Raw genomic sequence first — 13,593 nt, 5'->3', positions numbered from 1 at the left:
TTCTAATGCTATTACACCCACGCGTGTCGCAGCCACACTTTCTCCCCATACCCAGAACGTGCAAACTGGCACATACGCACATCACCTCAGCCGCAGAAATATCACCTCTGACTGAAAGGATAGTGCAATTCAGCCAGGACTCTGAGTCTGTGTTTTTATGTTTAGTCCTCTTTCATGAACACTAATTATAGGTATGTGAGGTTAAGCTTCTTTTGCAGGAGCTCAGGGCGCTCACTGACTGTAATCCATTGTCATTAATTATGTCTCAAACACACTGAGCCCACTCACTTCTCCTGGAGTCAGTGCTGAAGTATCCATGGAAACTGGAGGACAGGCAGAGCTCATAAAGAGAGGCAGTCTGTTGCCCGAAAAGAGAACGGACAAATGTTTCAAGGGTCTGGGAAGGGACGTTGGCCTCCTTGTGCTTCAGTTTTGGTTCTATTCACTCTTTGGAATATCATTTAAAGTTATTCAGTAAATACGAAGGATTTTGCATTAAATGTACTCTTTTTGAAAAAAAAAAAAAAAAAATCAAAAAATCTTTTGGATTAATGGCACAAACATACTTTAGTCTCATAGTGCCCTCTTCTGATTAGTAAAGGGATTGTTATTAAAGAAATTATTATTTAAAGGGTTTGTCTTTTAATGTTCTGTTGGTATTTACTCACTTCTGTGGAAAACAAAATGTGATGCCCTTAAAATTTTTATTAGTGCATGATTGCAGAAAAAAAAATATGTATGTTTGTATTGAACATTTCTGGAGCAGCAGATTTTAAATAAATAAAAAAGTGAAATGAAAATAAATCAATATTGTTCAAAAGTTGTTTATTTTGTTTAAATAAAAGGGATAAAAGGGCCTTTTACCCCTCACACGGGGCTCACTGACTCGCAGCATGGGGCAAAAGGCACATGTTATTTAGGTACAAGTATTTTAGGTAAAATAATATGTTTTTAATAATGTCTAAGTTTATACCTGTTCAAAACAACCATTTTAGCAAAGTTTCTACTATTTTTGGTTTATTTAAAAAAATAAAATAATTAATTTTTGTTCAATAAATATACTGTCATTAAAATATGCTAATATAAAAATATATTTTAAAAATAGTCTACAGAAACAAAATAATTGTAAAAAGTAAAGATTCTGAAAGCATTGAAGGAGATCCCATAATAATTTAATATTATTTGTTTTTTAATATGATTGTTTAATTTCAGTCAATGATTATAGTTTATAATGTGATAAATATGGATATTCTTCTGACAAAAATGCATTGCTTTGCTTCAGAAGGCCTTTATTAACTCCCTGGAGCCGTGTGGATTACTTTAATGATGGATGGATGCGCTTTTTTGGATCTTCAAATTGTCTGTTACTATTCACTCATATTACAAAGCTTAGAAGAGCCAGGACATGTTTAAGCAAGTCAAGTCAAGTTTATTTGTATAGCGCTTTTCACAATACAGATTGTATCAAAGCAGTTTCACAGTATTAAATTAAAATAATACAACAAGGTTTGTTTCTAGTGAAATTTATTGATTGATAAAATTAAATTAAATATCCCCAAAATATCCCCAACTGAGCAAGCCAAAGGCAACAGTGGCAAGGAACCGAAAAAACTCCATCAGGTGACCTAATGGCGAAAAAAAAACCTTGGGAGAACCCAGGCTCAGTCGGGGGCCAGTTCTCCTCTGGCGTTTAATATAACTCTGATTGTGTTTGGCTGAAAGAAGAAAGTCATATACACCTGTCTTGAAGGTGAGTTAATTGTGGGATGAATTACATTTTTGGGTGAATTATCCCTTTAAGGTGTGTTCCAGAGATGGTATCATTATTGGGACATAAGAGGGTGTGTGGCTCTACCATTGTAAAAAGTTTAACAACTTACTTGGATAACGTGTGCCTTGATAATCAATCACATTTTTATTCAGGGTTGTGTGACAGTCAGTCACTGTTAGCTTATACCATTGAAATGAATGAGAAGTTCTGTAAACTGAATTAAACTTGTCGCGCAATTGTCTATGACTTCTCTTGTAAAACATCTTATAAAGTATTTTATCTTATAAAGCATTTTTTTTCAGTGTAAACTCTAAAAATAGATCAATCCAAAACTAATGTTTAAGAGCAAACATGTTGAAGATTAGTCGATGGGCTGTCGAAATTATAAGAAATTATAAGCTCTTCCCTCACAAAAGCAGTTTATTCAGCGTAGTGAAGCCGTACTCGGTTACCTAATGTAACCTCGGTTCTCTCTAGAAGAGGGAACGAGTATTGCGTAAGTTGCTTACGCATCGGGAAAGTTCTCTTTCTTCGAGATCTGAAGCCAAAAAATTATCCTTAATTTTGTATTTATTGTCAACGCAGTGCGGCAGCCGGCAGACCATGGCAAGCTGTATAAGCGTGCCCATTGGCTGCCCGGCGGCAAATGCTTAAGCCTACCAGTGAGCCCTGCGTGACGTCGCGCCCTCCACACCCTTCTAACCGTCAAGATGGGTGTGGCCAGTGTGTATATAAGGAGGGCTCACAGGTTGAAAAATCTGGTTTTCATAGTCTGAAGCGCAAAAGCTCGTGGCGCGTCACGGCAGGTTACGCAATACTCGTTCCCTCTTCTAGAGAGAACCGAGGTTACATTAGGTAACCGAGTACGTTCTCTTACGAGAGGTTCTCTCGTATTGCGTAAGTTGCTTACGCATCGGGAACCCCTTATCAACGCCGTGCGCGCCGAGCATCCAGCACATGAATCCCAGGGAGACCGGGGAAAACATCACGCTGAAACAGGTGGCCGGTCGGAGAAACGGGCCAACACATGTACAAAGCACTTCACTTCATATATAAGATAGAGCGGCACAGCCGGTCTATATACATCAACGTAAACAGTGCCGCCGGCAGCGCGGGCCCACACAGTACATAAGCACATATAAGGGAAAAGAAATAGAGCAGTCTCACCAGTCTATGTGTGGAGAGAATAATCCCCAGCACGACAGAGTGTAGGACGGGCGGCCAGCGGCGCGGGCCAGCACCGGTACACAAGCGCGTAACGGGGAATAAAGGAACAGAGCGGCACAGCCGGTCTGAGTACAAAATACTCCTTCCCTTGGTGCCATACCAGAAATATCACCAGTACGTGAACAGTCTGCGCATAAGCGACTGGGCAGAGCATACATGCCACGTATACTGACAACAGTTTAGCCTGTAAGGCAGGAACTTCCAGGTTATAAAACCTCACGAATGTCGATGGGGAGGCCCAACCCGCCGCCATACAAATATTGTGAATAGAAATTCCACTGGACCAGGCCCACGAAGAGGCCATGCCTCTAGTGGAGTGGGCTCTGCTACCCAAAGGGCACTGCAGGTGTTTGGAGGCGTAAGCTGCTGCAATCGCGTCCACTATCCACCTGGACAGGCTCTGTTTCGAGGCGGCGAGACCCTTGGTGCGTCCGCCGAAAGAAACAAAGAGCTGCTTAGAACGCCTGAAAGCGGCGGAGCGCGTGATGTAAACTCTCAGCGCCCTAACAGGGCATAGGAGGTTATCACTGTCCCCGTTATCGGATGCTGGCAGAGCCGAAAGGGAGATGATTTGCGCCCTAAAGGGGGTACCAATCGGTTTGGGGATGTAACCGTGTCTCGGTCTGAGAATGACTTTTGAGTCATTTGGTCCGAACTCAAGACATGCAGGGCTAACAGATAGCGCGTGCAGATCTCCCACGCGTTTTACTGAAGACAGAGCTATCAGAAAAACGGTTTTGAGCGAAAGGTACTTTAAATCCACGGATTCAAGCGGTTCAAAGGGAAAAGCCTTCAGGGCCTCCAGGACCAAGGACAGATCCCAAATAGGAACCGAGGGGGGCCGCGGGGGATTCATCCGTCTGGCTCCTCTGAGGAAACGGATAATAAGCTCGTTCCTTCCTATTGCCCGGCTGCGCGTCGTCTCAGCGAACGCTGCAATAGCCGCCACATACACTTTGAGCGTGGAAGGGGACCTGCCCTTATCCAACAACTCCTGTAGGAAGGAGAGCACCCGCGGGACCCCACATGTACGCGGATCCAAGCTCTTAGTAGCGCACCATTTAGAGAACACAGGCCATTTAGACGCATAGAGCCTTCTCGTGGAGGGAGCTCTAGACTGCTTGATCATGTTCACGACCCCTTCTGGCAGGTCAACGGGTATCCGTTGATTACCCATGCATGCAGAGACCATCGCTCCGGATGGGGATGCCAGATCGATCCACCGGCTTGAGAGAGGGGATCCTTTCTCACCGGGATCGGCCATGGGGATGAGTGCGACAGCCTCACTAGCTCTGGGTACCAGATTTGGTTCTCCCAACGCGGGGCTATAAGAAGCACTGGGTGGTGCGTTTACCTGATCCTCGTGATGACCTGTGGTAACAGGGAGATCGGAGGGAAAGCGTACAGCGGGAGGCTGGGCCAGGTTTGGGACAGCGCATCCTCGCTTTTCGAGAGAAATATCGGGCAGTGAGCGTTGTCTTTCGACGCAAAGAGGTCGACCTCCGCTCTGCCGAATATGCGCCAGAGGAACTGGACTGTCTGGGGGTGCAGGGACCATTCTCCCAGGGGAATGATGTCTCTGGACAGTCTGTCTGGGCCGACATTCAGGTGGCCCGGCACGTGGGCGGCTCTCAGCGAGCGCAACGAGCGGTTACAGGTTCCTGGACCTGACACCGCCCTGTCGGTTCACATAGGACACCACGGACATGTTGTCCGAGCGGACTAGCACATGGTGATCCCGTATGAATGGGAGGAAGCGCTTAAGCGCGTTCTCGACCACTATCATCTCCAAACAGTTTATGTGGAGGCATTTCTCCTGGTCTGACCACAGGCCAAGGACCGGTTTGCCCTCGAAAAGAGCGCCCCAACCTGAGGTGGAAGCGTCCATCGAGATAACTTTGCGGTGTGAGACGGCTCCCATTGTCACTCCCCGCTGGTACCAGTTGGCCGCTAACCAGGGCTTCAGTGCTGAAACGCAGCTCTGAGTCACTCTGATTCGAATGCCGCCGGAAGCCCAGGCTCTGTGAGGCACTCAGGCGTTCAACCAGCGTTGTAGCGGGCGCATACGCAATAGACCCAGCTGAAGCAGTGCTGCAGCTGAAGCCATACAACCCATCATCCTCTGAAATGTCTTGAGAGGTGCGGTGCTGCCCGGCTGGAAGGACGCGGCCAGGCGTCGAATACAGCGCGTGCGTCGTGTCGACAGACGGGCCGTCATTGCCACGGTGTCCAGATCCAAACCCAAAAAAGAGGTTGATTGACTGGGCAGTAATGAGCTCTTGGTCCAGTTGACCGTGAGCCCCAGGCTTTCCAGGTGGCTGAGAAGCACTGTTCTGTGGGCGATGAGCTCGGGCTCTGACTGTGCTAGAATCAGCCAATCGTCCAAATAGTTCAAAATTCGCATTCCCCAACCTCTCAGGGGAGCGAGAGGCGTGTCCATGCACTTCATGAATGTACGGGGTGCTAAAGACAGGCCGAACGGCAGGACAGTGTATTGATATACCTGACCGTCGAAGGCGAATCTCAAGAATGGCCTGTGACGGGGTATTATCTGGATCTGAAAGTACGCGTCTTTTAGATCAAGAGAGATAAACCAGTCCCTCGGGCGAATCTGCGCGAGGATCTGCCTGGTTGTGAGCATTTTGAACGGTCTTCTCATAAGAGCTTTGTTCAAATATCTCAGATCCAAAATCGGTCTGAGAGCTCCGTCCTTCTTGGGAACGAGGAAATAACGGCTGTAAAAGCCCGACTCGCTCATAGAAGGGGGAACCAGTTCTATAGCCCCTTTGCACAGAAGTGTCGCTATTTCTGCTTGAAGTAGATGTGCTATTTCTCCATTCACTCTCGTCTCGGTACGCGCCTGAAAGCGCGGGGGGCGGTGAGTGAACTGCAGAGTATAGCCCTTTTTTACTGTGCTTAGCACCCATTCTGATGCGCCTGGAATAGCTTCCCACGCTTTTGCGTGCAGCCAGGGGCAGAATGGGCTCCAGGCTCTGATCGCCACGCGTCGCGGGCTCGAGAGCTCGAAACGGAGGGGCGGGCGCAGCGATAGCTGGCCGTTTTACACACAGTGTCCCGGTGGCTTGGACGGGGAACATATAGTGTGAGGCGCGAAGCGCGAGGGCAGCGTCGGGGGCGAAATGTTCGTTAGTATGTGTGAGCGCTCGAGGGAGGGCACAGGACTTACATTTAAAACATGACCGGTCGTGAGAGGCCGTGTGACAGAGCGGGCAGTGAGTAGGTGTGGGCACGGTGAGGTGGACACGTGACCTACTTTTAACACTCAAGCGGCTTCTGCCTGCTTTATGAGAGTGGGCTCTGTAAGAGACACGGGATTTATAGTGCTTGTGTGCAGGGGTGAACAAGGAAACGTGGGTACATTCACTGCATTTGAAACATACGGCATGAGCCGTGCAACCAGACATTATGCTCATTTGAGATTTCTCTGGGTCGCCGTGAGAACGGTGGTTGTGCGCAGGCGAGCGGGTAGATATACCGGCTCGTTGGCTGCGAGTTAAACATCTGCAGTAGCCGTGGCAACGGGGACTGACAGAGCGTGAAGCTTTGACGGTGGTCCAGCCGCTTGGACTTAACCGTCTTTTCTTCCCTCGTGTTTAGACGCTCATAAATACTCGAGCACCATGAGTAGGAGTGGTGCGAGAGGCGGGTTCGCTTTCTGTATGCAAGAAAGACTGGTCGCGAGCTCGGAGAAGCGAACTGCATAAATTTTTATCTGCCGCGAGAGCCGGGATCGAACACGGGTCTCTGGCGCAAAAGCCTATGATTCTGCCACTGAACCACAGGGGAGAACACATTAGCTTTTGGTTAGAGTGAGCATATAAGAGAGCGACCTCATGTTTGTTTGCAGGCGTGCGTGTATTAAAACAGGCTTGTTTACTGCAATAGTAATATTTCCAGCCGCCTGAACTTAAGAGGGGACTGAGAAATGTGTGAGAACTGGCGGCTTGTCAGGCAACAGCGGGACTAAAACACTCTCTCTCCTCTTTTAGCCGGTGAGTGAGGCGCACGCGCTGAACGTTGCTCGTGACCGTCCACTCTGTCATCCCTTGTGAACGGCGCAATCTGCGCGGCCCAACAAGGGGGAGAGTGGGTTCGCTTCCTGTATGTAAGAAAAGCTGGCCGCGAGCTTGGAGAAGCGAACAGCATAAATTTTATCTGCCGCGAGAGCGAACACGGATCTCTGGCGCGAAAGCATAAGATTCCGCCACTGAGCCACAGGGGAGAATACATTAGCTTTCGGTTAGAGCGAGCATATAAGAGAGCGTCATCATGTCTTGTGACGGCGTTTGCTTGCAGGCGTGCGTGTATTTATAACAGGCTCGTATACTGCGATATGAACAATTCCAGTCGCCTGAACTTAAGAGGGGACTGAGAAATGTATGAGAAATGGAAGTATGTCCGGCCACGGCGGGACGAAAACACTCTGTTCTCCTTTCGCCGGTGATTGACGCACGAGGACGGAGTAGCTTTCTTGTCGTAAAGAGAGCTCCAAGACCGTCCGCTTCTGCCATCCCTTGTGAGCGGCGCAGTTTGCTCAAACAGAGGGAGGGTGTCTATATCATTCGCCTCATCCCCTGACACGGCGGCGGCGCGGGCGAGAGCCGGCGGTTGAGCGGCCAGGGGGCGGAGAGGGCGAGAGAAAAGCTCGAGGGAGAGGTTCCGGCGAGCTCCTCAGTCACATCAGTCTCCGGTGGTCTCTGCGAGCGGCGCTTCTTCTTGCGCGGCCCGGCAGGGACAGGCGGAGCGACAGCTTGGTCGAAAACTTCAAGTCGAGCCCGCAGGGTCGACATTGAAAGTTCTTCGCACTCGGGGCAGCCGCCCGTAGAGAGTGCGGTGGCGGCGTGCTCACGGCCCAGGCAGAGAGCGCAGATGAGGTGGCGGTCTCCGTTGCTGAGCGGGGCGCGGCACGAGCCGCAGGAAAAACTAGGCATTTTGACAAAAACGCCTCGTGCTCTTTTAGAACAGTGAGAGAAAGTGTGTGTCGCAGGGCGAACACACACAGCAGTAATAAAAGGATATGTCGCCGGATAGCGTAGCAGGCACGGATGGCTGAAGGCGGCGAAGGCGGCCGGCTTCCTCAGGCGCTGTCCTAGGCTTGCTGGTCGCTGGTTTCAACGGCGGCAGCTCTCAAGATCCAGCGATGCGAAGAGCTTTGCTGAAGACAAGAAAATCTGATTTTTCAGCCTGTGAGCCCTCCTTATATACACACTGGCCACACCCATCTTGACGGTTAGAAGGGTGTGGAGGGCGCGAAGTGCCCTCATTGGGTGTGACGTCACGCAGGGCTCACTGGTAGGCTTAAGCAGTTGCCGCCGGGCAGCCAATGAGCACGCTTATACAGCTTGCCATGGTCTGCCGGCTGCCGCACTGCGTTGACAATAAATACAAAATTAAGGATAATTTTTTGGCTTCAGGTCTCGAAGAAAGATAACTTTCCCGATGCGTAAGCAACTTACGCAATATGAGAGAACCTCTCGTAAGAGAACTCTCCTTCATTGACATCCTTTAAAAACGGCCTCTTGTCTCCTTCCCTGCATATCGCAGAGTTAGCAGATGTAGCCTACGCTTTTTCCGGTTAAGGTTGCATGCTTGCAGTCAAGTGGCTTTGGTGTGTTCGCTTTGAAGTGGCGCTGTGCAGATCGATCGGTGTGTCACATCAAAGTACCGCAAGAGCGATTCGAAAGCATTCAGAGCTTATTATTCATTATTATTATTATTATTCAGAGGTAATTATGACATGGCGTGAACGCAGCATCGCTGTCGATGAGTAATTAGCTGGTTTAAAATTTAAAATGAGCGGTTCATTTATAAATCCATAAGACCATACCTTTATACTGTGGAAATACAAACCGGAAGACAGAATGCAACCAATACAGCACTGAAAAGGGGCGGAGCTACATAAGCTCGGGTGAGGCAACAATTGACATATGGCTAAGCCACGCCCCCTCCACTCGGACAAACAGTCAACACTCGGTAACAGGCGCTATTCACCTTATTCCGCCCGCCCACTTTTACTTCTATCCAGTACTTCCGTTGTAAACCAACTTCCGGTTTAGCGGACCCTCATTCAATTTCGAGGAGAACTGCTGATCACTGATAAAATGTCACATAAGATAAGCTAATTTGTGCCAAATGTGCCATGTACGTGTGTACCAACAGCACAGCAATGCACTTTCTCGGGGTAATTTTTAAACGACTTTTAGGTGTTTATATGACCCATCTGCCTGTCTGATCACAGCCCGGCCGATGTGTAGTGTTTAGCCTACATTAGCCACAAACATCTACTGTTGTAATGGTCTCACTACAGGACACATACACATGCTATAGGCTACCTTGTTTGAAAGCTATGGTCCTCTAGAATTCAGTCGCTGGATTTATTTTACAGCCATTACTTGTGTTAGAGATCAAACCATAAGAAATTGCAGCTAGCAGTTAGCTAAGCTAACGTTACCCTCTTTTTCATCTAGTTGAGGCTCTACTTTCTTTCTACACCAGTTCGTGGCTATTTTTTTCTCATCTGTTGGCTATACACTGCAAATGTATCTGGTGATTAAGCAAACAAACTGTGGTGTAATAATGTTTCAAACTTTACATGTAGTAGTGTTTGTGCACATCTTCATAACTAAGTAATAGCTATTAGAAAGACACAGCTATTAAATAATTTGATTGTGGCATTTTTTCAAAAGCTTCAAGTGAAATGTACTTTAGTATGTTGCAGCAGTTGTTAATAACCATAGGCCAACACATTTGGCTATAATATTATAGTCTATCTACTTATATCAAGACAGATAACAGATTGGACCAGGGCAAACAAAGCGCTAAGTAGCTAAACCAGGAAGTGAGATTACGCGGATGGCGCCACCCAGTGCTACTTCCGGAATAAGGTGAATAGCGGTAGCTGTCACAGTAGGAGACATTTCACAGGAGGCAATTGATGATTTTTGGAGACAGAAAGATTATATATCATCTCGAAGTCAGCAAAAGGGCCTTAACTATGCATTGGAGGGTTATATTAATAATTTCATCGTTGAGAAGGTCGATGAAAAGCTAAGGTCTTTTATTGTTGAGAAGGTCAATAAAAGTGCGTCCTATTCGCTGTGGAAATGTTCAAGCGGCGAACTAGACGTGATACGTGCGAATTTGACGCTTTATTTGTGTTTGGTGTGAACGCAGCATATGAACAGGCTACTATGTCAAGATTGTAATGCTGGAATGAGTGTGTGTATGTGTCAGAGAGAGAGAGGCGCGGGCGCGATCAAACAGTGGAAACATAAAAACATACTCCATCATTTTGTTCATACAGGACATCATTACAACTGCAAAGTGTTTAGCCTACTTATATTTGTGTAAAACACAACATTGTGTCTGGCTATTTACAGATACGCTAATGAAGCTAAGTGACATGATGTAACTTACAACGCAGCTAGAAGCTAACTTTATGTTAGAGATCATAACGTTCAAATACATTGTTGACTTACCTTAGAACAGATGTAGACATCCTTGTTTAATTGCGTTTAGTTGGTGTTGTGGTCTACCGCATAACTTAATCCAGAGCAGACACTTATCTCAGTTGAAATGTGGCTTGGGAAAGGGTAAAAAATACACACCGTCGCCCAGCCTCTCAGAATACCTAGTGTCGGAGTTGCATGTACCCCATGCACACCGTTTGACCATTTTAAACTTAAAATGACAAGAAAAAACATATAAAAACGAATGAAAACTGACTAACTGCAATGCATTTCAATGGACGTGGAAGCAGAGAATGTCCGAGTGTATGGGTTAGCTATGCGCACTGTGATTGGCTCATCGTGTTTGGGGGCGTGGCTTAGCATAGGTCAATTATGTTATATACAGGGATTATATAGGCCTACAGTGAGGCAACAGTCAGCTGCCAGCTGGCAGACTTTCGGACCCAGTGTTGGTTTGATTTCGTCCTTGGGAATTGATTGTATTTTTGCAAGTTGAGCATTGCAACGGCTTGTGTTGTCGAAAATAGTATTGCTCAGAGACGCATTGTTTGGCATTGTTCACATTTTGGTTGACGGGGTGAAAACAGATAATGTAACTGGTAATATTGTGTGTAATGTAAGTCACTTAATATGAACTTGTAGCAATAAAACACTTGCACCAAGAGCTGTGATAACTAAAGTGGAGGATTAATGGCTTAATTTTTTAGCTGTTCATCCCACAAAGCTATCATATGGCTTTAGAAGACTTGGAACATAGTGTTCTGCAAGTGTTGTGGATGACTTCTATGGTTCTTTTGTAGCATCTCCTTTTGTATTCCACAGTAAAAAGCAATACAGGTTTGGAACGACATGAAAGTGTCAATTAACTCTTCCTTTAACTTGACTCATTTTTTTTTTCGCCTTAAAACCTTAATTAGCTATCCCAATTACAAGTCTGGAACAAAACCAATGCAGCATAAAATGTCATTTATTGAAACCGCCTGATCACATTTGTAAACATAAAAATAGCAATGCATTTCCATCTGGAGTTTAGGAGCTTACACATGACAAATAAATGACATTTATGAGACATCACATGACAAAATAATTATGAAATTCAATGACATGCAACATAACCTTAAAATCAATCGTGTTTTTGATCATTTTAATACAAGCAGAGACATCAACACATTATGTAACTCTCATTTGCAAAACAAGCAATGTGTGGAAAGCAAATTAACCCCGGAGAACTTTGATGAGAACATATCACAACAGTAAATGATTGCAACCATAAAGCAGCATAATGGGCAGATAATCAGCCTGTATTGCAAAGAAAACTCTAATAATGATAATGAATGTCTCACTTTAATGAAATCTAATGTGAACCTTGTTGATCCTCCTCAAAAATAAGAACAGTGCATTCAGAACAGACAGATAATATCTGTTATGATAAGTTGACTAAATACATTACAAAATGAGTCTGTGAAGTGTTTATTTGTTTAATTTTCTATTTATAAAATAGCTCTTTATTAATATATAAAGCAAATCAAAGTAAAACAAATATTCCAAAAATTATCAAACATTCCATATAAATATAGCATATAGGTAAATATAAAAAAAAATCCAAATAAAGATTTAAAAAATACAGTGCCCTCCACAATTATTGAACCCCCTGATAAATATGATCAAAATTGGCTGTAAAAAATAAATCTGCATTGATTATCCTTGTGATCTTTCATTCAAAAAATGTGCAAAATTCTAACCTTTCATTGAAGTAAAAGAATTGAAAGTGGGGGAAAATCACATTATGAAATAAATGTTTTTCTCCAAAACACGTTGGCCACAATTATTGAAACCCTTTTATTAAATACTTTTTGCAATCTCCTTTTGCCAAGATAACAGCTCTGAGTCTTCTCCTATAATGCCTGATGAGTTTGGAGAATAACTGACAAGAGATCAGAGACCATTCCTCCACACAGAATCTCTCCAGATCCTTCAGATTCCCAGATCCATGTTGGTGCTTCTCCTCTTCAGTTTAGCCCACTCATCAGGTCAGGGGACTGAGACGGTCATTGCAGAAGCTTCATTTTGTGCTCCACAACAAATTTTTGTTTTGATTTTGATGTTTGTTTTGGATCGTTGTCCTGATGGAAGATCCAACCACGGCATATTATAAGATTTCTAGCAGAAGGCGTCAGGTTTTGATTTTTTATCTGTTGATATTTGATAGAATCCACAATGCCATGTATCTGAACAAGAAGTCCAGGACCTCCAGCAGAAAAATATGCCCACAACATTAAAGATCCAATGGTATATTAAATTGTACACATGGGGTACTTTTTATCCTTGTGTTCACCAAACCCATCTAGTGTGTTTGCTGCCAAAAAGCTCTGTTTTAGTCTCATCTGACCACAGAACCCTGTGTTGTTTGAAGATCCAGTCGTGTCTGACAATTAAATTTGCTGGAATTTATTTTTGGATGAGCGAGGAGGGTTTTTTTTAAACCCTCCCAAACAACATGTGGGGATGTAGGGGTTGTTTGATATTTTTTTTTTAGGCTTTCTGACCCCAAGACTCAACTAATCTCTGCAATTCTCCATCTGTGATCCTTGAAGAGTCTTTGGCCACTCAAACTTTCATCCTCACCGTCCATTAAGACAGTATAGACACTCGTCCTCTTCCTGGCAGATTCGTAACATCTTTAGTTGATTGGAACTTCTTAATTATTGCCCTGATGGTCAAAATGGGGATTTTCAATTCTTTAGCTATTGTCTTACAGCCACTTTCTAGTTTGTGATGCTCAACAATCTTTTGCTACGCATCAGAACTGTATTCTGTGGTTTTACTCATTGTGATGGATGATTAAGGGGATTTGGCCTTTGTGTTTCCTCATATTTAAACTCCTGTGAAACAAGAAGTCATAGCTGGACAGTTTCATGTTCCTAGTCACCCTGGTGTACTAAAAAAGGTAAATATTAATGGGAATATACTTCAGAGATATTTTACTCGTAAAAAATTCTAGGGGTTTTAATAATTGTGGCCAACATGTTTTGGAGAAAAACATTTATTTCATAATGTGATTTACCCCCACTTTCAATTCTTTTACTTCAATGAAAGGTTAGAATT

The sequence above is a fragment of the Scardinius erythrophthalmus genome, assembly GCF_964197995.2.
Source record: "Scardinius erythrophthalmus genome assembly, chromosome: 11".
Taxonomy (NCBI): Eukaryota; Metazoa; Chordata; class Actinopteri; order Cypriniformes; family Leuciscidae; genus Scardinius; species Scardinius erythrophthalmus.
This window is presented reverse-complemented; position numbering follows the sequence as displayed.